The following is a 17,559-nucleotide window of genomic DNA, read 5'->3' as shown; positions in this document are numbered from 1 at the left end:
GGAATCGACAAGATACAAATGAGGTTTAAGATGAAATCAAGTGGCAACTTGAAGAATTGTTTAGTTTCATATGTTATAATCAATATTTTAATTCATTTTTTTTAAATGTCCAATGTTGGTAGTCAACAGTTGGTAGTCCACAGTTATTAATTCAATAATTCATATCTAGTTTAATATATAATATTCGAATTAATTAATACGTATCATGACCCGTGTATATGTCTCAAACTTGATCACAACTCAAAGTATATATATTATTGTATAATCAACCTCAACCCTGTATAGCGAACTCGAACATTACAGCATATAGAGTGTCTATGGTTATTCTAAATAATATATATAGATGCGTCGATATGATATGTCAAAACATTGCATACGTGTCCCGATATTTAAAATGCATAAATAACAGTATTTAAATGACGATAAATAAAATTTACGAGAATTAAAATTGCGATGAATAAAATGTAGTAAGGAATTAACAGTTAGCTAGGAACAGTTAGCTAGAATTTTGTTAGCGTGGATTCTTAACAAAATTTCTCATAGTTAATTTGTTTGTTTCTAACAAATTTTATTTTTGTCCAATGTTTTCTTCATTATGCCACTTGTCGGATTCTGATAGATCAAAATCCAAATATGAAATTGAATAAAAATGATTATTCTGCGGTGAACGGATACTTATATCTGTGGATGTAAGTAGGATAATAAATGATTGTTGAATCAGATTCGAAGAATGTAAAGTGTAACTTATTAACGTGAAATCTAAATATTCCTCGGGTATTACCTACCCGTTAAAATATTTTCACCATTAACAGTTTGTACAAAAGAATTTTTAATTACAATCCTTATGAAAACATATATACATGTATATTTTCTTCAGATGTAATCATGGATTTATGAGTTAATATGATTTTAATCTCATTTGCTTTTTGGTTTGAGCTAAAATAAATAATCTCTAAGACTTTAGAGATTACATAATCACCGCCTAATAGTTCTCCAATAAAATTATGAATGAATACTTCATCGTTGATTCTTATTAGTACTCCTTGGTATCTATGGTAAGTACGATGTGGATGCTCGAGGTACAGATTGTGATGTTGAGGTGTGGAATGCGGACGTTGCTGTTGGTGGTGGTGATGGTAATGTTGGTGTCAGTGATGTTGCTGAAGCTGGTAAATTTCGCAACATATTTTCCAAAGCTATAACTTGGGCGCGAAGCTCGTTGACCTCTGCTATTACTTCGGGATGATTGTCGGTTTGGACGAGCAAATGAATAAGATCTAGAATCTAAGATAGTATATAATCGTGACGAGATACTCTAGAAATGAGGGTGAAAATGGTGTTTCAGATAGGTTCGCCAGTAAGTGCTTCAGGTTCATCGCCAGGAGGTGAATTTGGTTGATGGAAAGGATCGCCCTCTTCCTGTCTTCATTGATTAAGTTGATTACGAACCCATCAGATGAATTGGGGATGGCTGATTGGTTGATTCATTCTGGTGACGCTGCTTTCGGACATTAGATGAAACTCCATATCGGAATAGCGGTCGGAATCCGAGGAATTCGAACTGGTTGAGTGATTCATCTCGTACGATCAGATGAAGGATTTTCGATAAGAAATAGATTATAGGATGTAGATTAGTACCCTGCAATACATAAATTACATATGCATATATAATACTAAAATCCCATAAGTTACGGAGGAATCTACGGAAGCTGTCAGGCAAAGGTAACAATAATAGATACGCTAAGATATGAATTTATCTATACACTGTCTATGCAATAGAGGCAGTAAGACGTGTCTAGACTTTAAGGATGATAAGCAAATAATTTTTGACACTAAATGATAAGCAAAACTTTTGACATGCAGACACGGTCGAAGTCCAGACTCACTAATGCATATAAACAACTATCTATTAGACACACTAATGAAAGACCTGGTTCGCTAAGACCACCACTCTGATACCAACTCTAATGACCCATCCTAATCCATCTGGATGAATACATTACATTTGGTTACATCGCGAGGTACTTGACCTCTATATGATACATTTTACAAACATTGCATTCGTTTTTGAAAAGACAATCTTTCATTACATCGAAAGTTGACGGCATGCATACCATTTCATAATATATCCAACTATAATTGACTTAATAATAATCTTGATGAACTCAACGACTCGAATGCAACATCTTTTGAAATATGCCATGAATGACTCCAAGTAATATCTCTTAAATGAGCAAAGGCACAGCGGAAGATTTCTTTAATACCTGAGAATAAGCATGCTTTAAAGTGTCGACCAAAAGGTTGGTGAGTTCATTAGTTTATTATAATCAATTATTTCCATAATTTTAATAGACCACAAGATTCATATTTCCATTTCTCATAAACATCATACATAAAAATCATTCATATGGATTGAACACCTGGTAACCGACATTAACAAGATGCATATAAGAATATCCCCTATCATTCCAGGACATCCATCGGACATGATAAAACAACATCGAAGTACTAAAGCATCCGCTACAATGGATGGTGTTTGTTGGGCCCAATAGATCTATCTTTAGGATTCGCAACAATTAGTAGACTGGTTTACTAATTCTTAGGTTACCAATCAAAAAGGGGCATATTCGGCTTCGATCATTCAACCATAGAATGTAGTTTCGATTACTTGTGTCTATTTCGTAAAGCATTTATAAAACAGCGCATGTATTCTCAGTCCCAAAAATATATATTGCAAAAGAATTTAAAAAGGGAGTAATGAAACTCACAATACTGTATTTTGTAGTAAAAATACATATGACAACATTGAACAATGCAGGGTTTGGCCTCGGATTCACGAACCTATATCAATTATATATATTAAAACATATACTTGTGATTGAACAATTATATATATTATTATTAATGATATAATTTTTATATTAATAACCTATTTATTTCATTAAATATATTCATTTTATATGTAAAAATATTAATATACTTAAGTTATGTGTATTAAATATATTTTCTTATAAATATATTTTGTTTGTTAACTTAATAATTATAATAATATTAGAGTAAGGATAATAATAATAATGATAGTAATAATAATAATAATAATAGTAATAATAATAACAATAATAATAATATTAATTTGAATAATGATAATTTTATTATAGATAACATCTTTAATAAAGATGTTAAATATTAATAAGAGTAATAATTTTGATAATTTTAACTATAATGATAAAAATGGTAGTAATAATAATAATAATAATTATAATGATATTAATAAAATGATACTTTACTTTAATAATATAATGATAATAATAATAATAATAACAGTGGTAATAATAATCAAATTTATCATAAACTTTGTGTTAAATTTCTAGACTTATAACTATAGTTTCTATAACTAATTTCATAATCATAATCATGATACCATATTTATTTTATTTTCATTACAGTATAAACTTAATCATAGTTATGCCTTAAAGTTCGTTATCTTTTACTAGTTCCTTATGATACCAATAACGTATAGTCTTTTATGAGTTCTTATTCATAATTTTAACCATAATCATTTATATTAGCTAAAATAAATTGTACCGTACATTATCATTAAATTCAAGATCAAAATTGTTATATTAACTCTATATATCATAATAATCTTCATGATATATAACTATAATACTTTCATATTTATCTTTAATAATCCTAATCTCTTTATATTACAATATCTTTATTAAACTCATCTAATTATTTAAATCAATCCTAATATGATTACATTAACAATATCGTATTCATGTTCATATATTATTATCAAAATATTGTGCTCATTAATATCATACCGTAGTCACGTTCATAAGTTACTCATAATAATAATAATAATAATAATAATAATAATAATAATAATAATAATAATAATAATAATAATAATAATAATAATAATAATAATAATAATAATAATAATAATAATAATAATAATAATAATAATAATAATAAAAATAATAATAATAATAAATAAAAATAGAATGGCTACCTTGTAACAAGTCTTAAAAATAAATGTCCCTGCCGGGTCTCGAACCCCAGACCTCTCGATACCCCGACACTCCCTCTAACCAATGCTCTGCTATAGTTTTTCTAAATTAATTCACTCCCTTAATTTATATATCCCGTATTATCCTTGTTTCTATTTTCTTCCTCCTCTTCCCAAGAATTCGAACGACTGGAGTTAATTCCTTTCATAGCAATGAATTACCAAACTTAATTTAAGACTCGAAATCAGATTGTATTCACCTTGTTTTGTGAAATAAATCAGAAAGCAAAAAATAAAAAATAACAAAAAAGCCTTCTGGGTTCGTCGCTGTCCAGGAACAAAAATAATAATTTCATTTTGAAACGAAATCGTTATAGACTAAAATCATAAAATGAAATAGGTTCTAAATACTTCGTATAAACTTTTCAAATCGTCAATTTAACTTGAATCGTAATATATAACTCGAATTTGATCTAAGAACAATGTTTGACTTTTTGTTTCAAAAATTTTGACTCGAAAATTAGAAATTGTTAGAAGGAATTGGACTCTGAGATTTTGAGGAAACATTCATGACGTGATTTAAAACACTTCTGCATTTTTAGATTTCTAAAATGGATTCGATTTTGAATTATTGGCAAAAAGTGGAATGTGCAGTCGAGTGGTTCATCGACTCTATTGGGTTTTTCCTTTTTTTTATTCGATTTGCAATAATAATTAGCATTATGTAAACGATATAAAGGATAGTAATTGATTGATTGATTATAGCAGACAAGATGATATCGATTTATGTTTGCTAGTGGGATTTTGGAAGACATACATTCACGAGCATCACCTAATATCAGGAAAAAAATAAAATGAAACAGATATTGATAATGATGTGTTTATATCTGTATTTGTATTTAATTCATACGGATTTAATTATATTAATAAATATAATATCATTAATATTAATAATAAAATAATTAAAATACTAATATTAATAATAATAACATTAATGATAATAATAATAATAATAATAACACTAATATTAATAATGATAACGATATAAATAATTAAAATAATAATAACTATAAAATTTATAACAATAATATTATTATTATTAATAATAATAATAATACTAATTATAATAATACTAATATTAATAATAATAATAATAATAATAATAATAATAATAATAATAATAATAATAATAATAATAATAATAATAATAATAATAATATTAGTAATACTATAATAACTTATAAATATTAAATTCGTATCTTTAAATTATATATTTAAAATAATATTAATAATTTTAGTATTGATATTAATATTAAAAGTATTAACAATATTATTACAACAACTATATTTATAATTAAATTTAATATATTAGCATTACATATCATTGATTATGTAATATAACTTATAATATACATTACCTAATAACTTATATTAAGTATTAAATTTTTATACACTTTAACATATATAACCATATACATATATTTATTATTATATATAGAAATCATATATTTATGTATAAATTCATTTTAGTTATAACTTAATTATTTTATATCTTATTTTAGATATTAAATTTTATTGTTTAAATTATATTTTATTATTTCCAATTATTATGTATATACCTACATTTATATATATATATATATATATATATATATATATATATATATATATATATATATATATATATATATATATATATATATATATATATATATATATATATATATATATTTATTTATTTATTTATTTATTTATTTATTTACAAATAATTGTTTCGTGAATCGTCGAGAGCAGTTGAAGGGTAAATGAATACATGAAACATTTCAAACTTTTTGAGACCCAACATTACAGACTTTGCTTATCGTGTCGGAAACATATAAAGATTAAGTTTAAATTTGGTCGAAAATTTCTGGCTCGTCACAGTACCTACCCGTTAAAGAAATTTCGTCCCGAAATTAGATTGGGATGGTCATTGCTAACAATAAATATGTTTTCATGACTCATACGAGTTGGAATTTAGAGCTTTATCACCTTTGAGTAATAAGGATAAAATAATTTGATTATTCGAAGAGTACGAATGAAGTTATCACAAAAGAGTGAAATAAATAATTGCAGATTCATCTTAACTTTTGACGTGGTCATTGTTGAATTCCGGAATTCAAGGGATTTAAAGAAATTCTTCGAAATCTAAAAGATTAAATTCTCCGGCGAATAAGGAAATTAAGATCTCTATAATTAAATACAGTGATCTGCCTCGATTGCTTTGTCTGATACTCCCATTATAAATTAACCTATTCCGTCCCATACTTTTACCTCTCCTATACTCAATTCCAAATTTCAAAAGGTTGTGTAAATGCTTAATCCAGTTCTAATCCTTGTCCTTATCCTTACTATCGCAACAATAATTCTCCTTTTCCAACTTCCACCGGAGGAATCTGTTTTCTTCTACTTCGCCCTTGGGGTTATAGAGTTTTTTTTCATTCTCCCATGTATTTACATTGTTATCTGTATTGATATACACAGTTTGTGATGTCGATGTTGTTGTTGGGTTTTATATTTTTCCTTATATTTCGGAGTTCCATGCTCTTGTTTTCTCTTCACGACTTTAGATCAAGCGAATAATGGTCTAGAATTCGTAGATATAGAGTTTTGAATGATTATAATGTTCCAAGCACGAAGGAACGTATTCTCACGATTTGATTTGTCAAATTACCAGATTCACTGAGGATAGAACTATCAAGAATATATTTTCTTATAATGTTCGAAGGTTGAACAGATTGAACGAGTCATGTAACATGGCACATGATGACGTTATAATCTATGAATCATCACGTTCCACTAGAAACTCAGCATGACTTACTGTAATATAATCACGTTGATCAAGTGTCATTATATTATATTAACTCATGCATCAATTTCCAACACTACTTCAAAATCATTCATATTTCAAACTCTAAGTTTTCAGAGATTTAGAAACTAAAACAGTTTTTTTTATGATATAACACAGATAGCGCGGAGAGATAATTAATATCGGACAAGAATATTTATGAAGATATCTTCAGAAATATTGAGGATATTTATAATAAAAGATACGATAATATCTTATAATTTCTAACCTCGATGGATGAAGAAGTAGATTTGCCGGTAAAGGTTTAGAGTCAGGAGCAAGGTATTCGTTAATAACTTTAACAGACACTGAATCATTTGGATTCTTTGAAGGTATGTTTAGTCTTTGTGATTTGTCCACAGCCTCCTTTATGGTTTGCTCAATCCTTTTTCTAGTTTCAAATTTTCTGAGCTTTGCCAACATACTATTCTTTATCATCAAACTTTCGACGGTTAAGGTTGTTTACGGTTGTCTACCGTTTCTGCTGCTTCATTCAGTTTTTACAAAATTTGGAGTATTGATTCGTAGACTGGGTTTTTTTCAGATTTTCAGAATGGAAGATCATAATTCTAAGAGATAAATGTTATATGTATACATTTACGGGTTAATGTAGAAATGCTGCGAGATTCAAAATACTGATTGCTGATTCTCAGTAATTGGTATGGAAATTATCGTTACAAAATACGGTTGAGTATATGATAGGGTTTCAATGAACAAATATGATTGTTCTTCGGAAAGTCAAAGATCAATGAAGTTACTGGTGAGTTTACTGCTAATGTGGTGGAATATAAACGGTTCTCTGGTAACGAAGATGAATGGCAAACTTATATATCAATGTTATAATAAGGCTTATTCGAATGAAAGGTCGAAATTGATTTGCTGAAGCTGTGACAAAATTGGCTACTTTGGAAAAGAATTGCAATGTTATTTTCGGTAATAACAATGCCAAAGGAGCTAGCACGGATACGTGTTAAATATTTACTCAGGTTCCGAGTGTTTTCAGGTGCATAACTATATGCATCAATCTTTTCTTCCATAGATGAAGTGCGGTTGGTTCATCCTCTCGATTGAGGTGTTTTCAAGAATCATGAAAGGTTTGAACGCAGATTGGAATCGACAAGATACAAATGAGGTTTAAGATGAAATTAAGTGGCAACTTGAAGAATTGTTTAGTTTCATATGTTATAATCAATATTTTAATTCATTTTTTTTAAATGTCCAATGTTGGTAGTCAACAGTTGGTAGTCCACAGTTCTTAATTCAATAATTCATATCTAGTTTAATATATAATATTCGAATTAATTAATACGTATCATGACCCGTGTATATGTCTCAAACTTGATCACAACTCAAAGTATATATATTATTGTAGAATCAACCTCAACCCTGTATAGCGAACTCGAACATTACAGCATATAGAGTGTCTATGGTTATTCTAAATAATATATATAGATGCGTCGATATGATATGTCAAAACATTGCATACGTGTCCCGATATTTAAAATGCATAAATAACAGTATTTAAATGACGATAAATAAAATTTACGAGAATTAAAATTTCGATGAATAAAATGTAGTAAGGAATTAACAGTTAGCTAGGAACAGTTAGCTAGAATTTTGTTAGCGTGGATTCTTAACAAAATTTCTCATAGTTAATTTGTTTGTTTCTAACAAATTTTATTTTTGTCCAATGTTTTCTTCATTATGCCACTTGTCGGATTCTGATAGATCAAAATCCAAATATGAAATTGAATAAAAATGATTATTCTACGTTGAACGGATACTTATATCTGTGGATGTAAGTAGGATAATAAATGACTGTTGAATCAGATTCGAAGAATGTACAGTGTAACTTATTAACGTGAAATCTAAATATTCCTCGAGTATTACCTACCCGTTAAAATATTTTCACCATTAACAGTTTGTACAAAAGAATTTTTAATTACAATCCTTATGAAAACATATATACATGTATATTTTCTTCAGATGTAATCATGGATTTATGAGTTAATATGATTTTAATCTCATTTGCTTTTTGGTTTAAGCTAAAATAAATAATCTCTAATACTTTAGAGATTACATAATCACCGCCTAATAGTTATCCAATGAAATTATGAATGAATACTTCATCGTTGATTCTTATTAGTACTCCTTGGTATCTATGGTAAGTACGATGTGGATGCTCGAGGTACAGATTGTGATGTTGAGGTGTGGAATGCGGACGTTGCTGTTGGTGGTGGTGATGGTACTGTGGGTGTCAGTGATGTTGCTGAAGCTGGTAAATTTCGCAACATATTTTCCAAAGCTATAACTTGGGCGCGAAGCTCGTTGACCTCTGCTATTACTCCGGGATGATTGTCGGTTTGGACGAGCAAATAAATAAGATCTAGAATCTAAGATAGTATATAATCGTGACGAGATACTTTAGAAATGAGGGTGAAAATGGTGTTTCAGATAGGTTCGCCAGTAAGTGCTTCAGGTTCATCGCCAAGAGGTGAATTTGGTTGATGGAAAGGATCGCCCTCTTCCCTTCTTCATTGATTAAGTCGATTACGAACCCATCAGATGAATTGGGGATGGCTGATTGGTTGATTCATTCTGGTGACGCTGCTTTCGGACTTTAGATGAAACTCCATATCGAAATAGCTGTCGGAATCCGAGGAATTCGAACTGGTTGAGGGATTCATCTCGTACGATCAGATGAAGGATTTTCGATAAAAAAATAGATTATAGGATGTAGATTAGTACCCTACAATACATAAATTACATATGCATATATAATACTAAAATCCCATAAGTTACGGAGGAATCTACGGAAGCTGTCAGGCAAAGGTAACAATAATAGATACGCTAAGATATGAATTTATCTATACACTGTCTATGCAATAGAATCAGTAAGACGTGTCTAGACTTTAAGGATGATAAGCAAATAATTTTTGACACTAAATGATAAGCAAAACTTTTGACATCCAGACACGGTCGAAGTCCAGACTCACTAATGCATATAAACAACTATCTATTAGACACACTAATGAAAGACCGGGTTCGCTAACACCACCGCTCTAATACCAACTCTAATGACCCGTCCTAATCCATCTGGACGAATACATTACATTTGGTTACATCGCGAGGTACTTGACCTCTATATGATACATTTTACAAACATTGCATTCGTTTTTGAAAAGACAATCTTTCATTACATCGAAAGTTGACGGCATGCATACCATTTCATAATATATCCAACTATAATTGACTTAATAATAATCTTGATGAACTCAACGACTCGAATGCAACGTCTTTTGAAATATGTCATGAATGACTCCAAGTAATATCTCTTAAATGAGCAAAGGCACAGCGGAAGATTTCTTTAATACCTGAGAATAAACATGCTTTAAAGTGTCGACCAAAAGGTTGGTGAGTTCATTAGTTTATTATAATCAATTATTTCCATAATTTTAATAGATCACAAGATTCATATCTCCATTTCTCATAAACATCATACATAAAAATCATTCATATGGATTGAACAACTGGTAACCGACATTAACAAGATGCATATAAGAATATCCACTATCATTCCGGGACATCCATCGGACATGATAAAACAACATCGAAGTACTAAAGCATCCGCTACAACGGATGGTGTTTGTTGGGCCCAATAGATCTATCTTTAGGATTCGCATCAATTAGTAGACTGGTTTACTAATTCTTAGGTTACCAATCAAAAAGGGGCATATTCGGCTTCGATCATTCAACCATAGAATGTAGTTTCGATTACTTGTGTCTATTTCGTAAAGCATTTATAAAACAGCGCATGTATTCTCAGTCCCAAAAATATATATTGCAAAAAAATTTAAAAAGGGAGTAATGAAACTCACAATACTGTATTTTGTAGTAAAAATACATATGACAACATTGAACAATGCAGGGTTTGGCCTCGGATTCACGAACCTATATCAATTATATATATTAAAACATATACTTGTGATTGAACAATTATATATATTATTATTAATGATATAATTTTTATATTAATAACCTATTTATTTCATTAAATATATTCATTTTATATGTAAAAATATTAATATACTTAAGTTATGTATATTAAATATATTTTCTTATAAATATATTTTGTTTGTTAACTTAATAATTATAATAATATTAGAGTAAGGATAATAATAATAATGATAATAATAATAATAATAATAATAATAGTAATAATAATAACAATAATAATAATAATAATATTAATTTGAATAATGATAATTTTATTATAGATAACATCTTTAATAAAGATGTTAAATATTAATAAGAGTAATAATTTTGATAATTTTAACTATAATGATAAAAATGGTAGTAATAATAATAATAATAATAATTATAATGATATTAATAAAATGATACTTTACTTTAATAATATAATGATAATAATAATAATAATAACAGTGGTAATAATAATCAAATTTATCATAAACTTTGTGTTAAATTTCTAGACTTATAACTACAGTTTCTATAACTTAATTTCATAATCATAATCATGATACCATATTTATTTTATTTTCATTACAGTATAAACTTAATCATAGTTATGCCTTAAAGTTCGTTATCTTTTACTAGTTCCTTATGATACCAATAATGTATAGTCTTTTATGAGTTCTTATTCATAATTTTAACCATAATCATTTATAATAGCTAAAATAAATTGTACCGTACATTATCATTAAATTCAAGATCAAAATTGTTATATTAACTCTATATATCATAATAATCTTCATGATATATAACTATAATACTTTCATATTTATCTTTAATAATCCTAATCTCCTTATATTGCAATATCTTTATTAAACTCATCTAATTATTTAAATCAATCCTAATATGATTACATTAACAATATCGTATTCATGTCCATATATTATTATCAAAATATTGTGCTCATTAATATCATACCGTAGTCACGTTCATAAGTTACTCATAATAATAATAATAATAATAATAATAATAATAATAATAATAATAATAATAATAATAATAATAATAATAATAACAATAATAATAATAATAATTATAATAATAATAATTATTATTATAATAATAATAATAATAATAATAATAATAATAATAATAATAATAATAATAATAATAATAATAATAAAATAGAATGGCTACCTTGTAACAAGTCTTAAAAATAAATATCCCTGCCGGGTCTCGAACCCCAGACCTCTCGATACCCCGACACTCCCTCTAACCAATGCTCTGCTATAGTTTTTCTAAATTAATTCACACCCTTAATTTATATATCTCGTATTATCCTTGTTTCTATTTTCTTCCTCCTCTTCCCAAGAATTTGAACGACTGGAGTTAATTCCTTTCATAGCAACAAATTACCAAACTTAATTTAAGACTCGAAATCAGATTGTAATCACCTTGTTTTGTGAAATAAATCAGAAAGCAAAAAAAATAACAAAAAAGCCTGCTGGGTTCGTCGCTGTCCAGGAACAAAAAAAATAATTTGATTTTGAAAACGAAATCGTTATAGACTAAAATCACAACATGAAATAGGTTCTAAATACTTTGTATAAACTTTTCAAATCGTCAATTTAACTTGAATCGTAACATATAACTCGAATTTGATCTAAGAACAATGTTTAACATATAACTCGAATTAGAAATCGTTAGAAGGAATTGGACTTTGAGATTTTGAGGAAACATTCATGACATGATTTATAAAACTTCTGCATTTTTAGATTTCTAAAATGGATTCAATTTCGAATTATTAGCAAAAAGTGGAATGTGCAGACGACTGGTTCATTGACTCTGTTGGGTTTTTCATTTTTTTTGTTTTTTTATTCGATTTTCAAAAATAATTTGCATTATGTAAACGATATAAAGGATATTAATCGATTGATTGATTGTAGCAGACAAGATGATATCGATTTATGTTTGCTAGTGGGATTTTGGAATACAGACATTCACGAGCGTCACCTAATATCAGGAAAAAAATAAAATGAAACATATATTGATAATGATGTGTTTATATCTGTATTTGTATTTAATTCATACGGATTTACTTATATTAATAAATATAATAACATTAATATTAATAATAAAATAATAAAAATACTAATATTAATAATAATAACATTAATGATGATAATAATAATAATAATAATAATAACACTAATATTAATAATGATAACGATATAAATAATTAAAATAATAATAACTATAAAAGTTATAACAATAATATTATTATTATTAATAATAATAATACTAATTATAATAGTACTAATATTAATAATAATAAAAATAATAATAATAATAATAATATTAGTAATACTATAACAACTTATAAATATTAAATTCATATCTTTAAATTATATATTTAAAATAATATTAATAATTTTAGTATTGATATTAATATTAAAAGAATTAACAATATTATTACAACAACTATATTTATAATTAAATTTAATATATTAGTATTACATATCATTGATTATGTAATATAACTAATAATATACATTACCTAATAACTTATATTAAGTATTAAATTTTTATACAATTTAACATATATTACCATATACATATATTTATTATTATATATAGAAATCATATATTTATGTATAAATTCATTTTAGTTATAAGTTAATTATTTTATATCTTATTTTAGATATTAAATTTAATGTTTAAATTATATTTTATTATTTCCAATTATTATGTATATACCTACATTTATATATATATATATATATATATATATATATATATATATATATATATATATATATATATATATATATATATATTTATTTATTTATTTATTTACAAATAATTGTTTCGTGATTCGTCGAGAGCAGTCGAAGGGAAAATGAATACATGAAACATTTCAAACTTTTTGAGACCCAACATTACAGACTTTGCTTATCGTGTCAGAAACATATACAGATTAAGTTTAAATTTGGTCGGAAATTTCCGGGTCGTCACAAAAGTACTTCTACTTAACAAAAATACTTACAATTACGTTCTCATTCATTTTCATCAACAATTCTACTCGTATGCACCCGTATTCGTACTCGTATAATACACAACTTTTAGGTGTACTTACTATTGATACATACACTCAATAATCTAATCTTAGCAGCCCTAAATGACTCATCATCCATTATAGAAACATGTAGGGATTAACCTTTGTCATTTACCATGAATGATTAAGGTAAATAACAAAACTAGAAAAGCCTTTGTTGACTAACTAAAAAAACATGGGATTAGCATTGATTTATACATCCATTTCATGCTAGATTACTACATCATATTACTCTCTAAACACACACACTTCCACCTCTTATAACTCTCATCATATTCAGCAAGTTTTGATCTCATAATCAAAGCTTAGATCACCATAAAAAGAATCATTCAAGAACACATCAAGAACACTTCAAGAAACCTTTCAAGATTGCAAGATTACTTTCAATCTTTCTAATCCATTCAAAGTAATCATCTAAGATCAAGAAATCTTTGTTATTTACAGTATTTTATCTCTCTAATTCAAGGTAAAACTTATATTCAAACTTTGATTCAATTTCTATAACTATAACAATCTTATTTTGAGTAGAAATCTTACTTGAACTTGTTTTCATGTGATGATTCTACTTCAAGAACTTTTAAGCCATCCAAGAATACTTTGAATCTAGATCAATTTTTGTCACTTCTAGTAGGTTTACCTACTAAGCTTAAGGTTGTAATGATGTTCATAACATCATTCGATTCATATATATATATATATATATATATATATATATATATATATATATATATATATATATATATATATATATATATATATATATATATATATATATATATATATATATATATATATATATATATATATATATATATATATATATATATATATAACTATCTTATTCGAAGATTTGAACATGTAATCACTAGAACATAGTTTAGTTAATTCTAAACTTGTTCGCAAACAAAGTTAATCCTTCTAAATTGACTTTTAAAATCCACTAAACACATGTTCTATATCTATATGATATGCTAACTTAATAATTTAAAACCTGGAAACACGAAGAACACCGTAAAACCGGACATACGCCGTCATAGTAAAACCGGGGCTGTTTTGGGGATAAACTTTGATTTAAAAGTTGTTCTTCTGGGAAAATTATTTTTATTATGAACATGAAACTATATCCAAAAATTATGGTTAAACTCAAAGTGGAAGTATGTTTTCCAAAACAGTCATCAAGACGTCGTTCTTTCGACTGAAATGACAATCTCTTACAATATTGACTTGTAACCTGTATTTCCGACTATAAACTTATACTTTTTCTATTTAGTTTCATAAATTTCAGTTTATTATGAAACCATAGCAACTTAAATCACTCAAAACGGATTTAAAACGAAGAAGTTAAGGGTAAAACAACATTAGATAATTTTGCTGATTGTTGCTACGTGAAATTTGTAACAAATCTATACAAATCATAACTTAACTAATTTATATTGTATTATACATATATTATGTAATCTTGGGGTACCATAGACACGTATACAATGTTTTGACATATCATATCGACCCATCTATATATATTATTTGGGAACAACCATAGACACTCTATATGCAGTAATGCTTGAGTTAGCTATACAGGGTTGAGGTTGATTCCAAAATAATATATATACCTTGATTTGTGATCTAGCCTGAGACTTATATACACTGGGTCGTGGATTGATTCGAGATAATATATATTAATTTATTTATGTACATCTAACTGTGGACAACTAGTTGTAGATTACTAGCGTTGGACTGCTAACTTAACAATCTTAAATCGTTAAAACATAATAAAACATATTGTAAATATACTTCCATCATACTTTAATATATATGTATATATTTGTTATAGGTTCGTGAATCGACCCGTGACCAAGTCTTATTTCCGACGAAGGAAAAATCTGTGAAAGTGAGTTATAGTCCCACTTTTAAAATCTAATATTTTTGGGATGAGAATACATGCAGTTCTATAAATGTTTTACAAAATAGACACAAGTACTTGAAATTATATTCTATGATTAAATCATTATACCGGATATCACCCTTTCAGCTTGGTAGCCTAAGAATTTGGGAACAGACCCCCAAATTGACGCGAATCCTGAAGATAGATCTATGGGCCTAACGAACCTCATCGATGTTATGGATGCTTTAGTACATCAATTTTATATACAGATGAGTGTACCTGTATATTGGGGATATTCTAGATGCATTTGTTAATGTCAGTTACCAGGTGTTCATGATATGAATAATTTTTATGCAGATTGCATGTTGTTTATGAGAAATGGAAATATGAAATCTTGTGGTCTATTATTACGAATTGATAAATATATAGGTTAAACCTATAACTCACCAACATTTTTGTTGACGTTTAAAGCATGTTTATTCTCAGATGATTATTAAGAGCTTCCGCTGTTGCATGATAATTTATGGACAAGAGTTGGAGTCAGCATGCTTGTATAATATTGTTTAAAAACTGCATTCGAAGACATATATTGTTGTGTAATATTATTGTAAACCATTATGTAATGGTCGTGTGAAAATGCTATATTTTATATTATCATTATTTGATAATCACTGTAATATTTTAAAGGTTATGGTTTGTTTTAAAATCGAATGCAGTCTTTGAAAAATGTCTCATATAGAGGTTGAAACCTCGCAATGAAATTAATTAATATGGAACGTTTATAATCTATATGAACGAGACATTTCAGTTGGTATCCGAGCGTTGGTCTTAGAGAACCAGAAATTGAATTAGTGTGTCTTACTGAGTTTGTTAGGATGCATTAGTGAGTCTAAACTTCGACCGTGTTTTCTTTAAAAACGATTGCTTAACATTTTTTTTGTTGGAAACTATAGATTGTTAACATGTAAATATTATGTGATATATTAATCTCTTAATGTGTTTGATATTATATGATAGATGTCTGCCTCTAGTACAAATCCCATCGACTCATCTAATAATAATGAAGATTCGAATATATATTGGGAAGATTCACAAATTCCCGAAGAGGAACCGGAAGAAGAGGAACCGGAAGAAGAGGAACCGAAAGAAGAGGAGCCGGAAGAAGAGGAACCGAAAGAAGAGGAACCGGAAGAAAAGGTTCCGGAGGAGGAAATATTAGGAACCACAGAAAAACAGTTAAATAAAAAAAATCCTCAACCAATGGACCAAAGTTAAAAATGGTCAATGGTGTTTTTGCCGAGAAAACAAAATATTGGGAAAATTACCAATTTTTTGATGAATCGGATTCCGATGAGGATCCCGATGATGTTATAGAAATTACCTCGACCTAATTTGAAAAAGCAAAAAAAATAATAAGGGAAAAGGCATCAAAATAGAGAAACCTAATTCCAACCCGATGAACTCTACGTTAACATGAAATACCCTGATGGGGTGTACCGTAAACACCCTTATTTCTTAAACTTTCACTATAGCCCGAGAATATCTAAGCCACCAGGTTTTTCTAAACCATTTATGAAAACAACGGCTCACATTAGAGGAGCACCATATATCCCTAGGAAGTTAGCAAAACGAACCAAGTCTGAGGAGGAAGAAACGAGTGAGTCAGAATAAAGAGTTGTAATCATGTT

This window comes from Rutidosis leptorrhynchoides, chromosome 6 (genome assembly GCF_046630445.1).
Source record: "Rutidosis leptorrhynchoides isolate AG116_Rl617_1_P2 chromosome 6, CSIRO_AGI_Rlap_v1, whole genome shotgun sequence".
Classification (NCBI taxonomy): domain Eukaryota; kingdom Viridiplantae; phylum Streptophyta; class Magnoliopsida; order Asterales; family Asteraceae; genus Rutidosis; species Rutidosis leptorrhynchoides.
This window is presented reverse-complemented; position numbering follows the sequence as displayed.